This window comes from Nyctereutes procyonoides, unplaced genomic scaffold (assembly GCF_905146905.1).
Source record: "Nyctereutes procyonoides isolate TBG_1078 unplaced genomic scaffold, NYPRO_anot_genome, whole genome shotgun sequence".
NCBI classification, from domain to species: Eukaryota; Metazoa; Chordata; class Mammalia; order Carnivora; family Canidae; genus Nyctereutes; species Nyctereutes procyonoides.
In genome coordinates this window covers 28,803,923-28,828,610 of record NW_026575047.1, presented here as the reverse complement: position 1 = coordinate 28,828,610, position 24,688 = coordinate 28,803,923, and the positions used below count along the sequence as shown (strand labels likewise).

Genomic DNA, 24,688 nt, shown 5'->3' with positions numbered 1-24,688 from the left:
AAATTTACATAGATCCTGCCTTTCAACTAGGAGGAAGGAAATAAAGCACTCTAAGATGAGCAGGGAATATGGGTTTCACTGCCCTATTTAATAGGAAGGAATTGAAAAGGATCAAGCACCTTGACAAATGTGACTCTGAGGGACCTCTTGATGAGTTAATCATTGGCTAGGTCATGAATGTGGATCTTGGATATATAAGCAGAAAGGAGGGCAGAGGTTTCTCTTGCCTTTGGAGACTTGCCTAGCAAGAAGTTGCTACAGCCAAGGTCAAAGAGGTTGCTGCCTATCTTCTTCTCTAGGATTTTGATGAATTCCTGTCTCACATTTAGGTCTTTCATCCACTTTGAGTTTATTTTTGTGTATGATATATACAATGGAATATCACTCAGCCATCAAAAAGAGTGAAATCTTGCCATTTGCAATGACATGGATGGGACTAAAAGGTATTATGCTAAGTGAAATAAGTTAGTCAGAGAAAGACAAATACAATATGATTTCATGCATATGTGGAACTTAAGAAACAAAACATGAATACAGGGGAAGAAATGGAAAAATGAAATAAGATGAAAATAGAGAGGAAGACAAACCATAAGAAACACTCAACTCTAGGAAACAAACTGAACGTTGCTGGAAGTGAGGTCGGTGGGGGATGGGGTAATTGAGTGATGGGCATTAAGGATTAAGGAGACTACTGTCTCCATGGTGCTCAGAGCTGATAGCAAAAGGAATTCTTGGGCCAAAGAGTAGGAATCTTTCCCAGACCTTGAAGCATGTTGTCACTTGATGTAGTGAGCACTGGGTGTTATATGCAACTGATGAATCACTAAATTCTACTCCTGTAACTAATAAAAAAAAAATATGTTAACTAAATTGAATTTCAATAGAGAATTAAAAATAAAAGGAAGGCAGAAGTGAGGCAGGTGGAAGAGAAGGCACCAAGATGGAGGAACACGGTGGGGACAGAGTGGAAGTCAGGAGGGTGTAACCTGAGAAAATCCATCAGCTTTTTTGGGCTACAGAGTCAATATCTTAAATATATATATATATATATAATTTTCAGATTATACATTAATACGGCCTCACTGTAAAACTAAAGCAAAATGTAAGTAGTAAAGAAATCAACATTAATCTCACCACTTAGTCATAACTACTGTGAACATACTGATGGGTGAAGATTTCTTCTTTTTTTTGTCCTTATACACTCACATTTCTCTTTTTTTGGTTTTAAGTATTTGATCATACTTGTGCACATTGGTGCACTTCTTTTGCACTCTGCTTTTTTTCACTTAATGCTATTTCAAATGCTTTTTACATTTAGTGTCATTAAAAATGCTTTGAAAACATCATTTTTTAATGGTTACATAATTTTCCATCTTCTGGTTACATCATAAATCCTATTGTATAATTTGCTTCCCTTTTTTTTTTTTGGTAATTGAACATAAGTTAGTGATGATCATCTTTGTGTATATATTCCTTCCTGCACAGTTTCATTATTTCATTCAGGTGGATTGCTAGAAGAGGAATTCCTGGGCCAAAGGGTAGGAATCTTTCCCAGGCCTTGCAGCATGTTGCCACATTGCTTTTGTGGAGGGCTGGAATAATTTACACTGAGTGTTTTAAAACTGAGATCCTGACTGGAACAGAGCAGGATTTGCTAACTCTAGAGAGAACCCCGTCTGTAAGATTTGGGTCCGAATTTCATGTTCTGTAAATCATACTGATTTTAGGCTTCTCCCACTCTCTGTGTTACTTTACCTTCTATTCCTTCGCAGTAATTTTAGGAACAGCACTGGGGAAATTCCAGATCATCTCCATGGTGCTCAGAGCTGATAGCAAAGGGAATTCTGTCCATGGCTGGGACAGAGCTGCCAAGAGGAGGGCAGTGTCCTGCCAGGGGTTCAGCTGCCTGATGACAGGAGGAGACTAAGTGAGGCACCTCAAGGGAAAGGCGTCACATGGTGGGGAAGAACAGAAATTTGACCTGAAGCAAAACCTTGGAGATCCTAGTTTTTTGTTTTAAGGAGAATGGGATTTCCTGATGTTCCTTACAACAGCACCCATGTTCTCTTTGATTGACTTTCTCATAGATATTTTTGTTAGTTTTCTCTAGAGAGGGAGAGGGTTCATTTTGTTCAAAAGCAGGCTCTTCTATGGACTCTTTAATATCAGCATTTTCTGATTCTATAGGCAGATTTTATCATCCCATTTGGTGGACGGAGGCACACATAGATTAAAGTGATGGAGAAAGTTGCTTTTGCAATTTTGTAGCTGACGGATTTTGGGCAAGTTAATTAATTTCCCTGAGCTTTGGTTTTCTCATTTCTGAAATGAGAATGATAATGCCCCCTCTACAGTGCTCATGTAGGTGGGAACCAAACTCATGGCCCAGGCTTTGGGAATAAGCATCTAACCCACATCTGCCAAATGCTGACATCTCCCCTCTCCCCCATGCTGGTCTCACACTTGCTGTGTGATTCAATTTAATACACCCTGGTCAGTCTAGGAAGAGAAGAAGGAAAAAGAAGTGTGTGCCTAAGGAAACTTCAGATCTGTTAACAATGCAGCCTCATTACGGTGATTCTTCTGTAATAACAATATTTCTTTTATGGCTTGGGGAAAAATTCTCTTTTTTCCATTAAGGAGCTAAAATCTGGTTGCATAGACTCTCTTAAAGCCATCACTTTTAACTGCTTCCTCCCTTGACCCTAACATGCTGTGTGACTTTTGGAATCTCTCTATACCTCTCTGGATCTGTGCTTTCTGTAAAATGAGATGGTTAGGCCAGGTAACACTAATGGTCCTTCCAGCTCTGCAGTTTTTAAATTCTACAAGGATTTGGGAATAAAAAACCTTGAAGTATGTTTCTTTTCCATAGGGGGAAAAATACCCAAACCCAACAAAATCCAAAAAACTGTTATTATAAGTTGGCCACTTGGGGTCGCCAGCGATCTAAGGGACTGGCTGGTTAAGGCCTAAAGTGTGTGGAGCTTCAGCTAACAGATTCTGAGGGTGGTTTACGAGATTTTCTTTTTGTCTTTTGCTTTAGCTCCAAAATTCACCTGAAGACTTGATTGTGTCATTAATATTGAGTGGACCACAGGCATGTGCCAGAGACAGTATTCCCAGTTGGGTCACAGCATCCCGATGCCCACCCCAAAAGAAAAGACAAAGAAAAGGAAGAAATAGTAATTTTGGAGCTCTACTGGCTCCCTTTTTGGACGATAATCCAAGCTGCTAGATATTGAGGCTTTGCAATTCCTTGACTTGAAAAGTTAGTCCTACAAAGTGAAACTGCGTGGCATAAAATATGTCTTAGATGATGGAATAAACCTTTGTCTCGAAAATTCTGGAGTTATCCGAGGCAGAAGCAGGGAAACATTCTCACTGAGGAACTGACGATTGTCTCTTTTGGCAATTCTCCTGGTGGGCTTTGCTGATGTTTGAGGTGGAGGAGGAGCAGGCTTGGAGGTCCCTGTAGAAATCCAGAAGGGACCACTGAAAAAGAAACAAGTAAAATAAAACAAAAATCTAAAAAGCTCAGTGTCTGCCCACACCCGGGATTGGGTCCTGGCAGCAGGCTCAGCACAAGCCAGACCCCTCTGTGGAAAGTTGGCTGAACCTTGCCCTCTGGGCGCAAGGAAAAGCGTCTCTCCTGCCAGGAATGCTGTATAAACATCCTTTTCCTACAGGATCCCGTGGCTTGGGGGTCCAGGGGAGCGCCGGGAAAGTATCCTAATGGAGACAGATTTCGAACTCCTGCTGTCTTTTTTCAGATCATAAATTACTGTTAATTCTGTTTATACTTTCCCCCTTTCCTCTCTTAATAGTTTTAGAAAAGTAATTGACGACAAAGTGGAGCCCACAAAGGGTGTAAGGGAGCCCGGCTCCCCTGGCTGAGAAGCAGCCAAGTGTTTCCTCATCCTGCACTTCCCTGCAACAAAAGTTAAATATTTATGTACCACAGGTGCCCTTCCTTGCCTCCTGCATACAAGTCTTGTGGCTTCGCTGCTCTGGAGCTGGGCTAGAGCTTCAAGTGCTGCTTAACAGGAAAGGGAAAGGTTTGTTTGCTTGCTTGCTTGCTTGCCTCCCCTCCTCCAAATCCGGGAGCACGCAGAAGGGCTGTGTGGGCTTTGGGGGTTGGAGAGGAAGCTGCTCAGAATTAGACTCCCCCCCGCCAGTCTATCCACTTCTCTCCCCCCCCCCCCCCCCCCCCGGACTTGGTGGTTTCTCCTTGCTCCAGCATCATCTTGTTTCCTAGCACTAAGCCCCCAGTGGCATTTGCTGAAGCCAGTTCCAGGGTGAGGAATATGCCCAAGCTTCAAATCCGTCGGGGCTGGGTTGAAATCCTAGGTCATCCCATTTATTGAGCTGTTGACTTAATCTCTTTAGAGTCTCAGTGTCCTCATCTGTAAAATGGGGAGAATGATAGCATTTCCCAAGAAGGTGGCAGGGAAAGTTAAATAGTGTATAAAAAGTGATTGAAGCCTGATGAAACTTCAGTCAAGGGCAGCTCTTTTTTCCCTCCTGACTGGGCTGTCCAAGATGGTAGCCATCGGCCACATGTGGCTCCTGAGCATGTGCAATATGATTACTTACATATGGTAAGTACTGTAAGTGTAAAGATTTAAAAGACTTTTCTTTCTTTTTTTTTTTTTTTAAAGATTTTATTTATTTGTTCATAGACAGAGAGAGGGTGGAAGAGACACAGGCAGAGGGAGAAGCAGGCCCGACGTAGGACTCGATTCCAGGTCTCCAGGATCACACCCCAGGCTGCAGGCGGCGCCAAACCGCTGCGCCACCGGGGCTGCCCTAAAAGACTTCTAAGAAAAGAGAATTTAAAATAGTTTGTGAGTAATTTCTTATACTGATTACATGTTGAAATAATAATTTAATAAATGTTAAATACTCTTTAAAGTTAATTTCACCTGTTTCTTCTTACTTTTAAAAGATGTGGTTGGGGGCAGCTGGGTGGCTCAGTCCAAAAAGTGTAAGACTCTAGGTTTCAGCTCCCGTCATGATCTCTGGGTGCTGAGATCAAGTCCCACGTTGGGCTCTGCACTCAGTGTGGAGTCTGCCTGAAGTTCTTTCCCTCTGCTCCCCCCTCACTCTCTCTCAAATAAATAAATAAAATAAAGAAAGAAAGAAACAAATAAATAAATAAAAATTTTTAAAAAGATGTGGCTGTTAAAAAATTAAAAATTATACATGTGGCTCATATTTGTGGCACCTGTTTTATTTCCATCAGACTGCCTGACCTAGTTTCTAATTCCTCCATCTCTCTATTCATACTCTTTCCTTTGTTCAATGCCTGACTCAAGCTTTATTGTCCTCACGAGGCCTTTTGGTACATCTCTTCTTTCTTTAAATCTCCCGGAGCTTTTGTCATGTGACCTATGTTTGTAAGCTGAATTTGAGCAAGAATAGCATGTGAAGTGTTTATTAGCCCAGTGCCTGGAATATTATAAACACACAGATATATGATTGACATTTTTTCTTGTTAGTTATCACTGGTTATATGTTATCTTGGCTCCTTCTTAATTTTTTGCTTTTGTGTTTAGTCTTGTTGAATATAATGTCTTCAAGGACAGAAACCACTTCCTCTGTTTCTCCTGGGTCTGTACTTAACCCATATTCTAGGCCCAGTGAATTCTCCCTCATGATCACTCAGGGACAGAGGCAGAGCCTGTTGATCACTGACTTGGCATCCTAGAGTCATTCTTTCATTCTTCCTGGAATGCTTTCTTGACATCTTCTTCTTCATTGAGCTAACTCTTACGTCCTGGAAAATGGTAATAGTGGTCAACACATGTGCTTATCCTGTTCTAAATAGTTTACATATACTAACTGATTTCATTCTCACAATGATACTCTAAGGTATTGCCATTACCCTCATTTTACAGATGAGGAAACTGAGGCACAGAGAGATTAAGTGACTCATCCAAGTCACACAGCTTGGATGTGTGGTACGGGTGGATTAAAAAATAGGCAGTTTGGTCTCAGGAATCTCAGTGCTCCGAATCACCAGGTTCAATGCCATCTTCACCAGAAGCCCTTCCAGACCCAGAGTACTTTCCCCCAATCTTCAATGTACTTAATCTCGATTATTTCATGGCCCCATGTAAATATTTTTGTCACTGCCCTAGTAACCGTGACTGGATCCTGGTTTACTTGTTAGTTCCCTTCATTGACCTGAAATCTCCCTGAGGGCCCCTCTGTCTGATGCCTTAGTAAGCCCTCAGTGGATGCCCCATGGAAAAAGGAACATGGCTTCAGGTTGCAGGTGATAGATTCTCCAAGGATCCAATGAAGTAGGTCTAACAGAAGATTTTCCTCTTTTATGTCATCATTCTGTTAATTTTTCATACTGTTTATAATTATCTTTTTTTTTAACATTTTATTTATTTATTCATAGAGACACACACAGAGAGAGATGCAGAGACACAGGCAGAGGGAGAAGCAGGCTCCATGCAGGGAGCCTGATGTGGGACTCGATCCCGGGTCTCCGGGATCACACCCCGGACTGAAGGTGGCGCCAAACCCACTGAGCCACCAGGGCTGCCCTGTTTATAATTATCTATAACCATCTTGTTTGTTTTTATTTACTTGATGAAAAAAAAGCTTTCCTCCTCCAAGAATGAAGGTGAGGAACTTATCTGTTTTGTTGACTGTTCTACCCCATGGTCTGCCATTGAATGTATATTCACTAAATACTTGTTGAGTAAATAAATGAATGAATGAATTTTTGGAGTGTCTACTAAGTGTGCCAGGCTCTGTATAAACATCATGGTTCTTACTTTCACAGGGTTTACAGGTTTATGGCATGATGGTGGTGGTAGGGAAGACAGGGCAAGGACAATGACAATATAGGGGTAGAGAAAGGACAGGATATTTGGAGAAGAAAAGGAAAATAAAGACTTAGTGTGTGTGGAATGGGGAGAGTCCAAAAAGGGTTTCTACAGGAAGTAACAATTGAGAAGAGACCCAAAGCACAGATAAGAGATAGCTAAGCTGAAGGAGGAAGGAAGAGATGAGAGATGGAGGAGATGAAGGGGTTTCCAGGTAGAGGGAAGGAGATGTGGGACAGGTGTGATGATTTGGTTATTCACAAGTCCACTGGGTACAGAGTGGAAGGAAGAGCTGTGAGAAATGAACCAGGATCCTCACTTTCCAGGCCCTGCCAATGCTGTATCTTCTCTTCATAGATTGCCTTCTCTACCCTAGCCATTGCTGTCATCCTTTTCTTTCTTTCTTTCTTTTTTTTTTTTAAGATTTTATTTATTTATTCATGAGAGACACAGAGAGAGAGGCAGCAACATAGATAGAGGGAGAAGCAGGATCCTACAGGGAGCCTGATATAGGACTCGATCCCTGGGCCCAGGATCGCTCCCTGAGCCAAAGGCAGACTCTCAACTGCTGAGCTACCCAGCATGCCCAGCATGGAGCCCAACGTGGGGCTTGAACTCACGAGTCTGAGAGTCAAGACCTGAGCTGAGATCAAGAGTTGGACGCTTAACTGACTGAGCCATTAGGCACCTCCTATCTTTCTACTTTTTCAGGACCTATCATCTTTAAGCATCATGGTAACTGGCTAATTTCTCTCAATTCTCAGTCTAGATCTAAAACTTGTCTATTATCAGTCCCTTACCCTCATTTTACCTTGATTTTCATAATTTTAGTCCTCTTCTTTGCTTATTCGTGCACAGATGCTTGATCTGCCAATGAATTTCTCTTTTTCTCTCTCTCTCATTTAAGAATTTCCCACCATCCAAGCAGGCCAAAAGTACCCCATATGATGAATACTTAGAGAGCAGAAGGATGTAATATTTACACTTGGATCTGTTCTGAGAGGCCAAGGATATTTGGTTGTAGATTTTAAATTTTAAGTTTCCTTTGTTGTCGAGACTGCCTATTTTGTTTTTGGACAGCTTGAACTATTTAGAAATTTCTTCTTAGGGAGTTTTGATGTGTCTACCCATGGAGTGCATTCCTTGGTTCTGGTTCTACAGTTAGGTTCCATTGAGGCAGAATAGCAGAGTAGCTGAGAACACCTGAACTTGGCTCTGCCACTTACACTGCTGGCTCTGGGATACTGTGCAAGTCCCCTAGCTGTTGGTGTCTCTGTTTCTTCTCTGTAAAATGGGGCTGACAGTGTGAGAACTTCCTAAATATTAATTGTTATTATTTTTAATCCTTGTGGCTAGAGTTAACAAAAGGAGAATGGGCGTCCAGTGGCCCCAACAAAGTATAGTTTGAACTCACACTTTATAAAAATGCTACTTCTGATTCATGTCTCAGAAAAAGAAAAGATAGTTTTAAGTCATATGCAGACTCTTCCAACTTACTTCTCTAAAGAGATTTGATAATATCATTCTGACTGTAAAACTTTAATTTATATGGCATAGTTTCTTTAAGAAACTACAACTTTCCTTATGCTGTTAAAATATCACAATAATGGTGATAGTTGTAAGAAATAAGTGGTGGTAGTGGCTATCTTTTTGCAGAAAGGAGGGATACCAACGTGGAAAGCGTTATGCCCTGGGCATACCCAGATGTAGCCCAGGCTTCTGAATAATGGCCCTGACCGGCAACGTGCCCCTCACCTGTGAGCCATCACTGACACCCAACAGTGAGACCGACAGCACATTCACTGGTATTAAAGTGTTCTTTGGGAAACACAAAGTGGAGAGACAGAGAAAGTGGGATCATTGCCACCAAGAGAATTGTGGCGGAATGCAATATCCAAGTCACACAACTCTCCTCACTCCCCCAAGTACCATAATGAGGATCTCTTTGGAAAGACAGCAGTCAAGCTGGGGGCACTCAGGGAGATTCTCCTGGAGGGAAGTTTAGGGAGACTTAGGAGCCTAAGACATAAGGTCGCACAGCTCCCCTCAATATATGAACTGCATGCAGCATGAATCTTTTATTGAGATCTGAACCCAGTGCTTCTGTACTCTAGCCATTTTGGAATGCAAAGAATAAAACAGGGAGTTAATGAATGAGAAAGAGAATGGAATTTGCAGCTCCTTTCCAGCAGAACAGAGATCTCAAAGCGCCAAACTGAAACAAATGAGTTAATTACATTTCCTTTAAACTATATTTACACTTGCTGCATGCAGAATTTAAGCAAGGTAGCCTCCTAAGACCCCTTTGTTTTAAAGGGAATCTGAATTCAAGAGGACAACTGATTGTGGGGCTTTAACCATTGGAAGTTAGGCTGGGTGAACAAACCTGGGTGCTGCCATTCTATTTGTTACAGAATTACATTGATTCCTGTTTCTACTTGGCTGTTGGGCAAAACAAATGCATAATTAAGAACTTCACCTTTGACAGTTTAGCTGTCCTTAATTTTTTTCTTTTAACACAAGTAGGAAATTTCCATTTTCATATAGTAATATCAAGATACCCTGCTCCATTGAATCAACCAGTAGGTTTTGAAAATAAGCATAACAGACCATATAAAAAATAAGAAAATCCACTTTTAGGGTTTTAGATTCATGCCGTTTAATTGTTCGTCTATTTCCATGATAAGGTGAGACTGGTCCTGTGTCACCAGAGGGACTGTATCCTGCTGTTTTTTTCCCATCCTCATTTACAATGATTATGTTATCAGGCTAGCCAGGCAAAAGGGTGGAGCAACTATAATTTCAAAGCAGGATTAGGTTGAAATAACGAGGTCACCAAGTTGTGGTTACCAAGGCAACGTCACATCTAAGAATATGGGATGCTTCTAGGAGATGAGGCAAAGCCTGGAGCCTTTTTCCCCCCTCTGCACAGAAATCGCTCACTTCCTAGATAAAAATTGCTTATTAATTGCTTTTGAACACATTTATTCTTTATTTTTAGGGACCAATTTTTTAAAAATAAGCTTGATTTAAAGTTTTTGTTTTTATTATTTTTTTAACCAACAATAAATCTCAGAATAGTCCATTGGACCATTGTTTTCCTCTCCTTTTTGGAATTCATATTTACTTTCTTCTTTCTGTTTTTTTCCTTTCTTTCCCCCCTCCCCACGGCCCTCCCTCCTTTTCCCTTTTAATATTGCAGGGAAAAGACATGGAACAAAATGAGAAAATTGAAAGTTAGGTGCTCTGGTCAGATTTTGAGATTACAAAATTGTGATAGGTGATGAAAGCTGTAACCTACACCCAGAATACTCATCACCGCTCCCCCCTCCGCCCCCAATGCCCGCCAGCCCCTCGGAAGAATACTGAGCTCAAGCCAGAATAACCTTGGTCTTCATTGTCTCTTAAAATTTCAATCCACCTTTAAAATTGTGGGCTATGGCGGCAAAGCCAGGAAGAGGGAGAGGATCCAGCCGTCAGTATTTCTGATCAATATCAGCTATCAGTCTGAACAATTCCCACCAATTAACCTCTTTTTCCTCTGAATTCATTTCTGTCCTCTGAGTTTTCAGATAATGGCTTCAAGTTTCTTCATCTTATAAAAAGCAGGCTTATTTTAATATGGTCTCGTGTTTGTGAAGCACGAATTTTACTTAGGTCTTTTCCTAAAAGAACATTTCTGACCTAGTGCTGAATCACTGGACACGGCGCTGCGTGATTGGAACCGTCAGATTCCTTTGCGTTACAACATGAGTGCTCTTCAGGACATGTTAGCTGTTCACCTTTTGCCCTGGCTTTGCATAAGGAATATGAAGTGTGCTTGCAAACAGAACCGTGTTGGTGGGCCAACAGTTTCTTCCTCCTAGAAGTCCCTGTCAAAGGATTCTCATTGCCTTCATTTTGTCTTCAGGTTTGAGCCTGGGGTGATGAAAAGCTTATGGGTTCCAGAGTCTGCAGAATCTGGATCTGAAGCTCTGCTGTGTGACCATGGACAGGTAAAGTCCCCTCTCTGACTTCCTTCACAGGGCTCTGTGAGGACTGAATGAGATATGGAAACAGCTCTTAGCTCAATGTCTGACATGCAGTAGGACCCCCAAATAAACCTCATGTTTCAAAAATAATAAAGATGTATATGACATTAATCTCTGTCTTCCCAGTCTTGCTCACTCCCTATTCTTTCCCCAAACACCTTCAGGATAGTTCTAAAATGTAAATCAGATTTTTATCATTTTCTTGCTGCTCTGGGTTGAATAGGATCCTCCCCAAACTCATGTCCACATGGAATCTGTGAATGTGACCTTATTTGGAAATAGAGTCTTTGCAGATGTGATCAAGTTAAGATAAAGTCATTCTGAATCAGGATGGACTCTAAATCCAACATGACCAATGTCCTTATAAGAAGAGGGACATGGGCATTTGAACACAGGGATGCAGACACAAAGAGACACAAAGAGGAGAATGCCATGTAATAACAGAAGCAGAGATTGGAGTGACCTGTCTACCAGCCAAGAAACACCAAAGGTTGCTGGCAACCACTGGAAGTTAGGAAGAGGCCCAGATGGAACCTCCCTTGGAGCATTCAGAGGGAGCATGGCCCTGTGGACGCCTGGATTTCAGACTTCTGGTCTCCAGAACTACATTTCTGTTTTCTTAAGCCACTCAATTTGTGGTAATTGGTTAGGGCGGTCCTGGGAAACTAATGCAGTCATTTAAAATCTTGCTGTGCTTTTCCTTGTCATCAGAGTAAGGCTCAAGTCCCCAAGACCTGCTCCCTGATGGTCTCTGCAGCTGCACCCCTCCTGGCCCCTTCCTTTGACATTTCATCTGCTCTAGACGTCTTTCAATCTCTCCAAGCAGAGCTTTCGCTCATCCCCAAGCTGTGTCTTCCTAACGACCATCTGCCTATCTCTTCTTAGAACAGCCTTTCTCTCCCTGGTCACCTGTTTAACTTCTGCATATTTTAAAGGTATCAGCTTAAATGTGCCTTCCTTAGGGGTCTTCCCTGATCCCTAGATTGGTATAAGCCCCTCTAAGTGTTCCCCAGAGCTCATCCACATTTCTCCAGTTATTTTGATTGAACATTGGTCTTTTCTGCTAGACCATGAATTCAGTGAGGTCAGGATCTGTCTTTGCCCTTGCTTACTGCTGGTTTCCTACCAATACCCTGGGATGGCCTGGCAGGGCACAGGCCTAGTTAGAAGGATGGAATGATTCAGTGAGTGAATGACTGAGTAAATGATTGCTTGGCATGTGATTGAAACTCTTAGTAATCTCTGGTGAGAGGTCGAAATCCTGCTGAGAGAGTTAGAGATAAATTAGCAGCTAATTGGCAATTTGAATTGATTACCATTAGTCAAAATTCATAGGATTTTGATTGTTTTCATGAAATAAAGCCCCAAAGTTCCTCCTCCCCTCCATTTTATTGTCTACATTTCACTAAAAACTAATATATGTTCATGGTAAAAAATGAAAACATTTCAGTGAAAAAGTTTTTTCCATCTCAAAACCACATCCCACCTGCCTTCCCCAGAAGCAGCAATTATTATGAGTTCCTTATTATTATGAATAGTCCAATAGAAATATTCTAAACATACAAAACACACAGTATATATAAAGTTCTGCAGTTTGCCTTATTCACTTAAAATATATCTTAGAATTAATTGTGTATTGGCACATATAGTTATATCTCATTTTTTTTTATTGGCTGCAATTTATTTAACTACCCCCCTAACACTGAAGATTTATGTGGTTTCCTGTCTTTTGGTATTGTAAACAATACCACAATAAACCTTCTTATACACAAAATCTTTGTGAGGACGTAACTGTAGGATATTATAAAGATGGCATTGTTATGCCCTTGAAAATATTATATGGTCAGACTCTAACCCAACCACAAATGTATTAGGCCAAGTGATCAATTGCAATATAAGAATAATTTTGGTTAAAAAAAACATTCTAGTATTAATAAAGTATAACTAGAAGGCTATTTAGTGAGTTATTTCAGGTTACTTTTTTGTTTGTTTGTTTTAGAGTTGCCGATTTCTTTTTCTAACTTGGGTCAACAGAGTAAAAAAAAAATGGGTCCTTGACAAATTCTGAAATTATTGTTCTAATCTTTTTTTCTTTTCTTTCTTTTTTGCCTTTTTTTTTTTTTTGCTTTTGTTAACCATATGGTTAATTTTGATATTGGCTAGATTTTTAATAACATATAGTAAAAAAGGAAGATCAAAGTAGGTTAAAAAAAGAAATATAGGCTTAAAACAATTATGCATTTAAAAAAACTAAACATAAGCAAAATCTTACTTGAATTTTAGAAAGTTTAGTTTTGAAAGAATTTAGTTAATCATTAGTGAATTTATTATGCTAGTTAGGAGTAGGTATGTTAAGATCCTTTAAAAAACAAGATTTTAACAGAATTGGAAATTTCACACAATCAAGATTCTTGTAAAATACACAACATGATTTTGAAGGCTTGAGATATTTATAAGTCAGGGGATGGGGACTTATGATCTAAAAAATCAAGACATATTGCAGCCTTCTTAGAAATACAGAGGGGGAAGTCCATATAAAAATAGCTAGTTTTAAGCACCAGAGTGCTAGGAATTTAATTCCACAGTCATTTATTAAGGACCCATGGTGTATGTAGTTTCAAAGAATATAAGAGAGATGATTTTTAATTGGAAGGAACTGGAATCTGTAATCCAAGACAGTCATTTCTAAGGATGTTGCTGCTTTATTCTTTAGAATTTTTCTATTGAAAAAGTGGGAGTATAGATTGCTAGAAATAATTTCACCTTAAATATATGTTTAACCTTTTATCCAATAATTTCAGTTTTGGAAATTTATTCTAAAAGAGACAATCGTGTGTGTGTGTGTGTGTGTGTGTGTGGAGAGAGAGAGACAGAGAGAGAGAGAGAGACAGAGAGAGAAAGCTAAAGGTTTGTTTTCAGGCATTTTTGTTTTGTTTTGTTTTGTTTTTCAACCCAGATGTGAACAGGCTTTTCTTTGACCTTGTCCCTTGGAAACCAGGGTTAAAATGGGAGATATTCTGACTGTCTGCCGCCTCCTTCCTGCTTCTTTTCACATAACTTCTTTTATTACATGTCAATCCAGACATGAAATCCAAGTCTTTTGTTAGTTCTGGGGGAAAGTTCTCAAAAATATATTATCTAAAAGCCAAGATTCCTGGGGACAGGTAGACTGCAAACTATGATCTGTTCTCTAGGGTTTGTTTGGACACCTGTGATCAGGGTCTCTCTCATGGTCTGTCCCTGGTCAGTGCTTACCATTAAATCATTGCTCCTCCATTCACTCACATTGTTCTCTCTAGAGCAATGACAAAATTCATTTCCCTGTTTCATAAGAGCAGTTAATTTCCTTTCTTTGAAGTTTTGGGGACTAGTTGCCATATATACTTCCTAGAATTTCAGTGTACCCCAAACTTTAAAAAATGTATTTATTTTTATTGAAGTATAATTGCCATTCAACATTATATTCGTTTTAGGCATACAACATAATGATTTGATATTTGTATTGGTAGTTTAAGGCAAATTTGGACTTTGGAATTTTGCCCTAAAAATAAGGGGAAGTCCTTGAACATTTTAAGCAGCAGGGTGATATGAGACTTGGATCTGAAAAGATCATTCTGGTTGCAGTGTAGAATGGACTCTTAGAGGCCAAGAGTAAATATAATGGAACCCATTAAAGAGTTATTGAAGTTGGTCTGGCAGGAGATGTTGGTGGTTTAAGCCAAAGGTGATTTTACCCCTTAGGATACATTTTGCAGTGTATGGGGACATTTTTGTGTGAAATTAACTGTGATAATTTTCTTTTAATTAATGTTAGCATGGTATGCCTTTCTGCACCCTTTTACTTTTAACCTGTGTCTTTATATTTAAAATGGATTTCTTGTAGACAACATAAAGTTGGGTTTTTTAAACCAATCTTATAATCCCTGCCTTTTAATTGATATATTTAGACCATTCATGTTTAAAGTGAATATTGATATAGATGGATTGATATCTACCATGTTTGACACTATTTTCTTTTTGCTACACTTGTTCTAGAACTAGAAGCTCCAAGAGGACATAGATTATGTTTTTCACTCTCTGAATACTTGTCAAGCTTTCTAAACATTTCAGGAATTAAGTTATAAAGACTGCAAATAAAATTTTCTAACAGATTGATATTTCCCACTCTCTACTGGGTGTCAGTATTTGACTTCCCTTTGGCATCTCAAACTCAATCTGTCCAAATCTGATTCTTCTTGATTAATGATGTCAATTTCCACCTAACTGTTCAAGATCAAAATCTTGACATCATCCCTTTCTTCGCTTCTTCTTTATTTTTCCTATTTAATTGGGCAATATGTCCCACAAAATCAGAAAGACACTTCTGATTTATTCCTGTTTCTTCATGCTGTTAATATTTCAAATCAGGCCAGCATCATCCCCTACTTGGAAAATTACAAAATTTCAATAAATGTTTTTCCCTTTCTCTCATCCTCTGCCTAGGCCCTCAGCAATCCAGTCTCATTTTATTGTTCCCCTTATGTAAAATTTCCATTGGCTTTCCACTTCATCCCACAATAACTCTATACTTCTTAGCATGGTAAATAAGACCTCAGGAACCTGTCCTCTTCTACTTTTCTGGTTTCATCTTTTATTTGCACTCACACAGCTTGCTGTTCAGAGACATGGAGTGCCCATTCTGCACTGCAATGTCTCAGTGCCTTCATGATGTTGTTTTATTATGCCAGAAAGCCCTTTCCCTGCCTCTCCACTTCCTTCTAGTCATTCATAACCCAAGTCTAATGATACCTTTTCATGGAGCCTTCCATGACTTCTGTATTGGGGTTTGGATCTCTTTTTCATGTCACATAGCACTTTCCATTTATCTGATTATAGCCCTCAGTATACTTAATTACTTGTTTCCAGATCTTCCTTCCCCATTAAGCTGCATGATGTCTTCTTATTCTTTTAGGAAAGCACTTATCCCAGTGCCTTTATGTAGATCTTAAATACAATTCCTTATTGGTGAGGGATTAAGACACTCTTGGTTTGATCTTATTGGTGAGAAGAAAGAAAGATGCTCACTCTGTGGATTTCTCTAGGTCTTTTTAGTCACTGGGCATATTTCAGGTCTCTCCTCTGCTCTCAGAAGCAGAATCAGACTTGTGTCCCCCCCCTCAACAAGCGTAAGACTTAAGAAAGGCTTGACTGGAGTGGTCCAGCTAGCTACACCCCCCAACATGGGTTTCAGGTAGCAATCAGAAATCTTTGTGTGCAGTTTCCATGCACTTGTAACTTTCTTTGGTATAAGAAGTAAGATGGTCACAAAGAGGAAATAATGTGTTTGGGCTCTTCCTGCCTCCCTAGTTTTTTTACTTCTCTCTTAAATGAGGATTTCCTGTAGTTATTTGATCATATAATTCTTAGTAAAAAGCCCATTTTACATATAACATATCTCAATATTTGCCGAGCATTGACTATGCATGGCTTGGATAATTTAGACATTAGACAGTATCTCAGTTGAAAAACACACACAAACACACACACACACATGCAAACACACACAGGCTAAAAGGTTATTTCATCTGGATGTGCCTAGTTTAGAATTTCTTGGGCTGTTAAGTGAGAACAATTCATCACCTAGACTGTTGGCTGAACTTCAGCATTGGTTCATTATAATTTTCCTTTCAAATCAGTTTACACATGAATATAATATGAACAATCCAATTTGAACTTTTATCCAAATTCCATTGCCCAAATCTGTAGTGTAGTTGTGGCCCAAGGTTCTAGCCGAACTCCCCAGTCGGAGATTTAGTGGGAAATGTTGCCTTTGCCTCTCCTGTATACATTACAGTCCCTTGCTTCTCTAATAAAATTGATTTTTCCTCAGGATGAATCTCTTCCTTGTAGTTACGCAGAATCTTGTTGATGAAACATGGAGTTATAAGGAAAAACACTATACATTCCATGTGGAAAAAAGTACACTGAGTATGATTATTTTTAACCATGTGGAGTTTCATTAAGTATACAACTATTTTTTTTAATCAAATTTTAAGATAGAAAAGGTGCTGCACTTTGTGATTGAGTCTCCAAAAGCACACTGTCTGCTCTGGTAGTTATCTGTCCTAAAGGTAGTCAGTCCTCTGTCCTCTTTCCCCTTCTGCCATCGCCTGCTCTCCCTTTTCCAGCTTTTCAAGCATTTGTGTCCCAGCTCAGACCCAGAAGCAGGGTTGGATCAAGTAGAAGAAATAAACGTAGAGACAAATATGTTCAGCAAAGTGTCAGAAAGAAATATAGTATCAATAGCTTTTTAAAATATACCAGTAATATGCTATATAAATATATATTCTTTACAGTTGTGTCTGTAGCAGAAAAACAAAGTCTTATTTAGTAAGAAGATATTTTATTAGTTTGTCTACACTGAATTAAAAAAAAAACCCAACAGTGTATGTGATGAAATGTAAAAATTTTACATTAATGGCTAGTCACTGGATACTTTAATTCCAAAGATAAGTGTAGACGCTTTCTTTATGAACTTTTGTGACATGACATTGTTATGTTATTGCAAAATAGATTAAAAACAGCACCTAATTTCTGTTCAGCCACAATTAGAGGTGAGGTTCCAGTCTGGTTCATTAATCTTTCAGATAAGAAATAAACTTGTTTTTCCTAAACTGTTAGGAGATTGATACTCTCACTTCTGTGGCGTTTTGTTTATTTGGCATGTAAAATGTCTGGGCTTGTGGGCACTGTACTTGATTTGTCACCTCAGGATAAGATAATTTGGGATCTTTCACATTTCCAAATTATGTCATGCCTAAGCAGTTGAACCAGCTGACAAATGAGATGTGCCTACAGTGTGGCTCCAGAGGGGGCACGCTGCAAGGGGGCTGATGGGTGTGAGCGGCATGTTGGTTTATTAACAGACACATTTGATTCCAGAGGTTAATGTTTTTGTGCACAAGACAGATTACACAGCACATGATCTGCATCCCAAAAGGAGACATGGAGCTGCGGAGGGGTAGGTTGGGCCACCATCAGCTTGGTCTCTGAGCTATTGTAGCTGCAAGATTCCTTCATGAGAAGTGGCATGGTCATGATTCTTAGAAGGCCATGCTCCTCATTTTCTGCAGTTGGACTCTTTCTAACAGTTACGGCTTTTTTCTTTTTTAATTTTTTTTAAATTTTTATTTATGATAGAGAGAGAGAGAGAGAGAGGCAGAGACACAGGCAGAGGGAGAAGCAGGCTCCATGCACCGGGAGCCCAACGTGGGATTCGATCCCGTGTCTCCAGGATCGCGCCCTGGGCCAAAGGCAGGCGCTAAACCACTGCACCACCCAGGGATCCCAGTTACGGCTTTTTTCATTCCTCTGTCACTTGGGCAAGTCTAACATTTTTGTTGTTTTTGGGAACCCTGGAGGCCTGTGAAACCTGTTGCATGGTCACTAATCCAACATTAAGTCATGTCATGTGTCAGTCTATGAGCAATTATATATCAGATAATAATAGCAAAAATAACTGACATTTATTGAGTGATTATCTTATGTCAGACACTGTTCCAAAGCTTCTCATGAATTAACTTATTTCATCCTCATGTCAAAGTATAGATGAGGAAACTGAAGCACAGAATAACTTGCCCAAGGTCATTACTTGAGAGGGAACCTCAACAAATGTCCTTTCAACTTCAATAAACATATCTGCAGAATGGCATGGGGTGTTGCCATTACTCCGAGTTATGGCAACATGGCACTCACCCAGGTAGGGATAACCTCATTCAGGGGTCATTTGGATTGCTTCACTTGTCCTCCTGGACCCTAGAGCCTGGCATTCAACATGCTCACCTGTTGAGAGAGTCTCTTCTGACCACACAAGAAATGGTTCCTTTGATCAATAGCAGAAAGGAGTCTACTCTGAATCAAAGTTTTTATACCAGTGGTTGAGAAGTCTTCATCTCTTTCTCTGCAGTGGCTCCAAACATCCTCACTCACTGGAATTCTATAGTTCTGGGTTCCTCTGATAGTTACTCTACAGATTTGTGTGATGAGACAATAATGACATCTCTTCCCTTCCCCTTTCCTCCTCTCCTTCTCCTCCTTGGCCTCCTCCTCTTCTTTCTTGTTTTTCAGGATACTTTCTGTTAAAGGGCCAGTCACCTCTGAATTAGGTTCCTGGACCCACTTTCCACATGTGAATGTGCATAGGGGGCCTTCCCACACAATACCAAGCACTTCTTCAACACTGGCAGAGTGTCCTACAACTCAACTCAATTCTGATATTATCCACCCAGAGATAGCATCAGATTCCACATGTTAAGGGTTCAGTCCTATAAGACTGCCTCCAGCCCTTTACCAATTTCAGATGCCAATTGTAAGTCCAGGTTCTTACCTGTGCTTCTGACCAACTTGCTACAGATTAGAGCTTCCCGTGACTTCCTTTTTGGATTCAAACACTTGTTGCAAGCCCAGGTTGTTAACTCTCCTTCTGTTGACTGTCTGTAAATCAGAAGTTCCTATGACCCATTACTCAGGTTCAATTAATTTGCTAGAGAAGCTCACAGGACTCACTGAAACATTTTACTTACTAAATCACTGGTTTAGGGGATTCCTGTGTGGCTCAGCAGTTTAACGCCTGCCTTCAGCCCAAGGTGTGATCCTGGAGTCCTGAGATCAAGTCCCGTATCGGGCTCCCTGCATGGAGCCTTCATCTTCCTCTCCCTGTGTCTCTGCCTCTCTCTCTGTGTCTCTCATGAATAAAGTAAAATCTTAAAAATAAATAAATCACTGGTTTATTATAGAAGGATATAATGCAGTAATAGATGAAAGGGATGCATAAGGCAGGGTATGGGGAAAGGCTGTGAAGCTTCTGTGTCTTCTCTGAATATACTACTCTCCTCACATCTCCATGTCTTCCCAACATGGAAGCTCTATGGACCTGTCCTCTTGGGGTTTTATTGGAGGCTTTGTTACATACTCACCAATGATTAAATCAGTGGTCATTGGCAATTGATTCAACCTCTGGGCCATCTCCAGTAGAGGTCAGGGGGGAGTGGTGGGGGCCAACACTGAAGTTCCAACCCTCTAATCACAGGGTTGGCTCCCCTGGAAACCATGGTGAGGTCCAAAAGTCACCTTATTAATACAACAAGAGACATTTTTAGGAAGCCTTAGGAAATTCCTAGGGCTTTGGGAGCTGTGAAGCTGTGGAACTGTGGACAAAGGCTAAATATATATGAGAAATATATTTTGGCCATCTGAATGACAATGTATATTTTTTTATAAACCACAACATGGCAGCCTTTGAGCATTGTCTTGTAGGTTCTACCATTCACTTGGTCCATGCTTTTTCTGGTAAAGCCAGAAGTCCACCAACACTTTTCTTGAGGAAAGATGGTGCCAACTTGATTACTATCTGAAAAGATTCCTTCCTGCCCCCAAGTTACAGAATCTGTGATACATTCTCTGTTATAGAGAAACATCTCCCTGTCCCTATTTGTCTCCCCTCTTCCCTCAGGTTATCTTCAGCAGCCCTAATGTTTTGCTATTAACCATTTTCTGTCTGCACTGTGTGGGCAGCTCCATAGGAGTGCAAAGCTACTGCAGTTTCTTGATTCTGAGGTGGCTGTTCCCCCCATATTTTAACATCTCTGAAATTGCGAGGAATCTTCCAATTAAGAGCACATAAGCTTCCAGTGGCATTTTTTTTCTTAGAGATACATAAAATAGTAGTCTATCATAATTGATGGACATTTAGATTCACAATATTATGAAACACAATATTATGTATTTGAGGACCAAGGGAAAAGCTCTTTTCTAATAAATATTTGTCAAATGCCTGCTAGATGCCAAACCTTTGCCAATTATTGGGGATATAAACATGAAGAAGGCATGGCTCCTATGCTGAAGAACTGCACAACTTCAAATTTGGTAAAAGTTTTAAGAAGTGATGACTGGGATGCAGTAATACATCCAAAGGGGTTTGTGAAGTTTAAAACAATTGATCAGTATAAAGGCATTATTATGATTTCCTGAGTTTTATCATATTAAAAAAATGCCTTCAGACTTATAGTCAGGACTATCAATCTTGAAGGCTGTCAGTGTGCTTCCTTGAAGGAATATTTTCTGACAGGAATCTGACAGAAGTCAATGTGTCCTCAGAGCTTTTACTCTTAGAGTTTCTCTCAGCCTAATGAGGAATCCTTTATCTTAATTAGGTTTAAATATATCTTCTTGTGACCCTAATCAACCTCTAGTGGAGAGCTGTGAATTTCTTAGACTATTTTTTGGTCCTCTTTTGATTGGCTTTTCTTAACAACTTCTTTAAAAAATGAGTAAGTGGTAAGGTATAAGAAAGAGAAACTTGCATGGAATGTGCTTTGAGTTAGCCATTCTCTTCAGTGTCCTAAGTCCTTGTTACTCTTGAGTGTGGTCCATGGACCAGCAGCAGCACCATCACTGGGGAGCTTTTGAGAAATGCTGCATCTGGGATCCCTGGGTTGCGCAGCGGTTTGGCGCCTGCCTTTGGCCCAGGGCGCGATCCTGGAGATCTGGGATCGAATCCCACATCGGGCTCCCGGTGCATGGAGCCTGCTTCTCCCTCTGCCTGTGTCTCTGCACGCCCCCCCCATGTGACTATCATAAATATAAAAAAAATTAAAAAAAAAAAGAAATGCTGCATCTCAGGACCTACAGAATCAGAAGCTGCATTTTAACAAGAATCTCAAAGTAATATGCATACACATTTAAGTTTGAAAATCACAACCCTACATCAATATCATGTTTAATTTAAAAAGCTAACTGATGAAGAAGGTTTTGCTACTCCAGTTTTGGACTGTGAAGAAACAGATGCTTGGAAAGCTTAAGCAACTTGTTTAACATACAAGGTTGAAAAGTAGAGGAGGCAGGATTCATATTCTAGGTTTTTCTGACCTACGTTATACCTTTCTACACTGATTTTTCTGTGTTCTCAAATGTCGATAAACAGCAAATGAAATACCATTTTTACCTTTTTATATGTTTTGTACACACCTAAACATGACAGAGAGCTTATAAAAATTAAAAAATCAAATAGTAAAGGTAAGCATTTGTATCATGATTATTGCCTCAAAACACCATACCTCATGTGCTGAAGGGTCCAGAGGGCTCAGGATTATTCCAGAAACGGAGATTTCCATTATTCCAGTAATGGAGATGAAGAATGTCAGTCAAGTGGACAAGACCTAGTTATGACCGTGATTATCAAAACAGCTATGCTTAGAGGTTTGAATTTATGTTCTGCCCCTGCAATTGTGGGAAGTGATACGGAGGATGGAAAGGCCCATATGGGAAGAAGAAGGAGGCCAGGAAGAGGGACATTCCCTTGTTGGCTGGCTCACTGGTGAGTGTACTGGGAGTGTTATAATAGAGGAGGGAAGGGCACTCTCAGGTTAGCTCTGTGGGCATTCAGTGATTTTCCTTGAGTAAATCCCCTGTGCTAGCTAGTTCTTTTGTAACCATCACAGACAACAGCGTGGACATATACTCTTATCCCCATTTTGTAGACAAAGACAAGATTTGCTTGAGACATATGAAGCCATGTCTAGATGAACATTGGGATCCTGATTTAGGTGCTTGTTTCAATAGACTCATGTTTCACTAACTTCAAACATTTGTATTCAATATTCACAATTTTTGCCATAGCTGCACAGTATGTTACTTACTGAGTATTTTTCTTTAAATCAACTCCTTTAAGCTTAGCCTCAACTAAGTACTAATATCTGTGGATTCATAGGTTAGATATGCTTATTACATATATTTAAAAAACATATTTAAAAAAGTATATAGTTGACTTAGTTTGCATGAGTAAATCATCATTCATATACCCGGACAGTAGCACACCTTAGGAAACTTGTCCTAATGCCACATGGACTTTTTTTAGACCTTATATTTGGAAATAAATTAAACAGAAAAGTTGCCAGAATAGTACAGAAATTTCTATATATCCTTCACCACACGCAGCATTACAACATTTATTTTATCATTCTGTCTCTCTCAAAATCAGGAAACTTAGTACAATATTATTTGTTATTAAATCTAAGGTCTTAATTCTAATTTTACCTGTTCTACTGAAAATTCTTCATGTGGCCTTGTTTGGTGGAATTCACACCAATTTTAGTTTGTCTGATGTTTCCTTGTGATTTGATTTAGGATACGCATTTTTGGCAGGAGTGCCACAGCAATGATGCTGTGTCCCTCTTAATGCAGCAGTTTATTTTCAGCTACCGTCCCTCACCTAGAAGAATGAAGGCTCCTTAGAGAAGTGTCTGATTCTAGGTCTGGACTGGGAAGATCCCGACAAGCCTGAAACACATTGTTGCCTAGAAAGTAAGGACATGCTTAAAAGGTTTCAGGAGCCAACTTGGAGGGCTACCTCCAGTCAAATATGGGATGAAATATTAAAAGCCAATGATTGTAATGAATTGGTTACCTATTGAATAAAGTCAGTATCAATAATCAACGGAAATATTCTTCCTTACAGTAAAATCCCAATAAATAAATGTAGAAAGGACAAGGAAGAAATAATATATCCCAACTCATAGATATAGAAGAAAGAAGCAATCTATACCAACCGATAAAAAAATAGAAAATCATCATTTTGCAACCATGATAGTGATCACTATTTCAGGCAAGGCTCATCCACATGGAGGTAAACCACGGGGTCAAAGTTTAATGAAGGTCATGTACTTACACACTCTCCAAGTATCTCCCCATGTTGTCTTTTGTAACCAAATATGTTTTTTTTTTTATTTTATTTTTTTTTATTTATTTTTTTTTTATTATAAATTAATTTTTATTGGTGTTCAATTTACCAACATACAGAATAACACCCAGTGCTCATCCCGTCAAGTGTCCCCCTCCGTGCCCGTCACCCATTCACCCCCACCCCCCGCCCTCCTCCCCTTCCACCACCCCTAGTTCGTTTCCCAGAGTTAGGAGTCTTTATGTTCTGTGTCCCTTTCTGATATCTCCCACACATTTCTTCTCCCTTCCCTTATATTCCCCTTCACTATTATTCATATTCCCCAAATGAGTGAGAACATACACTGTTTGTCCTTCTCTGATTGACTTACTTCACTCAGCATAATACCCTCCAGTTCCATCCACGTTGAAGCAAATGGTGGGTATTTGTTGTTTCTAATGGCTGAGTAATATTCCATTGTATACATAAACCACATCTTCTTTACCCATTCATCTTTCGATGGGCACCAAGGCTCCTTCCACAGTTTGGCTATTGTGGACATGGCTGCTAGAAACATCGGGGTGCAGGTGCCCCGGCGTTTCATTGCATCTGAATCTTCGGGGTAAATCCCTAACAGTGCAATTGCTGGGTCGTAGGGCAGGTCTATTTTTAATTATTTGAGGAACCTCCACACAGTTTTCCAGAGTGGCTGCACCAGTTCACATTCCCACCAACAGTGTAAGAGGGTTCCCTTTTCTCCACATCCTCTCCAACATTTGTTGTTTCCTGCCTTATTAATTTTCCCCATTCTCACTGGTGTGAGGTGGTATCTCATTGTGGTTTTGATTTGTATTTCCCTGATGGCAAGTGATGCAGAGCATTTTCTCATGTGCATGTTGGCCATGTCTATGTCTTCCTCTGTGAGATTTCTCTTCATGTCTTTTGCCCATTTCATGATTGGATTGTTTGTTTCTTTGGTGTTGAGTTTAATAAGTTCTTTATAGATTTTGGAAACTAGCCCTTTATCTGATATGTTATTTGCAAATATCTTCTCCCATTCTGTAGGTTGTCTTTGAGTTTTGTTGACTGTATCCTTTGCTGTGCAAAAGCTTCTTATC

General features: G+C 39.9%; 1 long non-coding RNA gene across 1 annotated transcript in view; it reads left to right on the top strand.

Annotated features, from left to right (window-relative positions):
* Positions 1-4,000: 4,000 nt before the first annotated feature.
* Positions 4,001-24,688, top strand: part of LOC129510553 (uncharacterized) — a 59,834-nt gene continuing 39,146 nt past the window's right edge. Inside the window, exons 1-2 of the long non-coding RNA XR_008664613.1 lie at positions 4,001-4,058; positions 10,756-10,840. This is a non-coding gene — a long non-coding RNA (uncharacterized LOC129510553). The remainder of the gene's footprint in view (positions 4,059-10,755; positions 10,841-24,688) is intronic.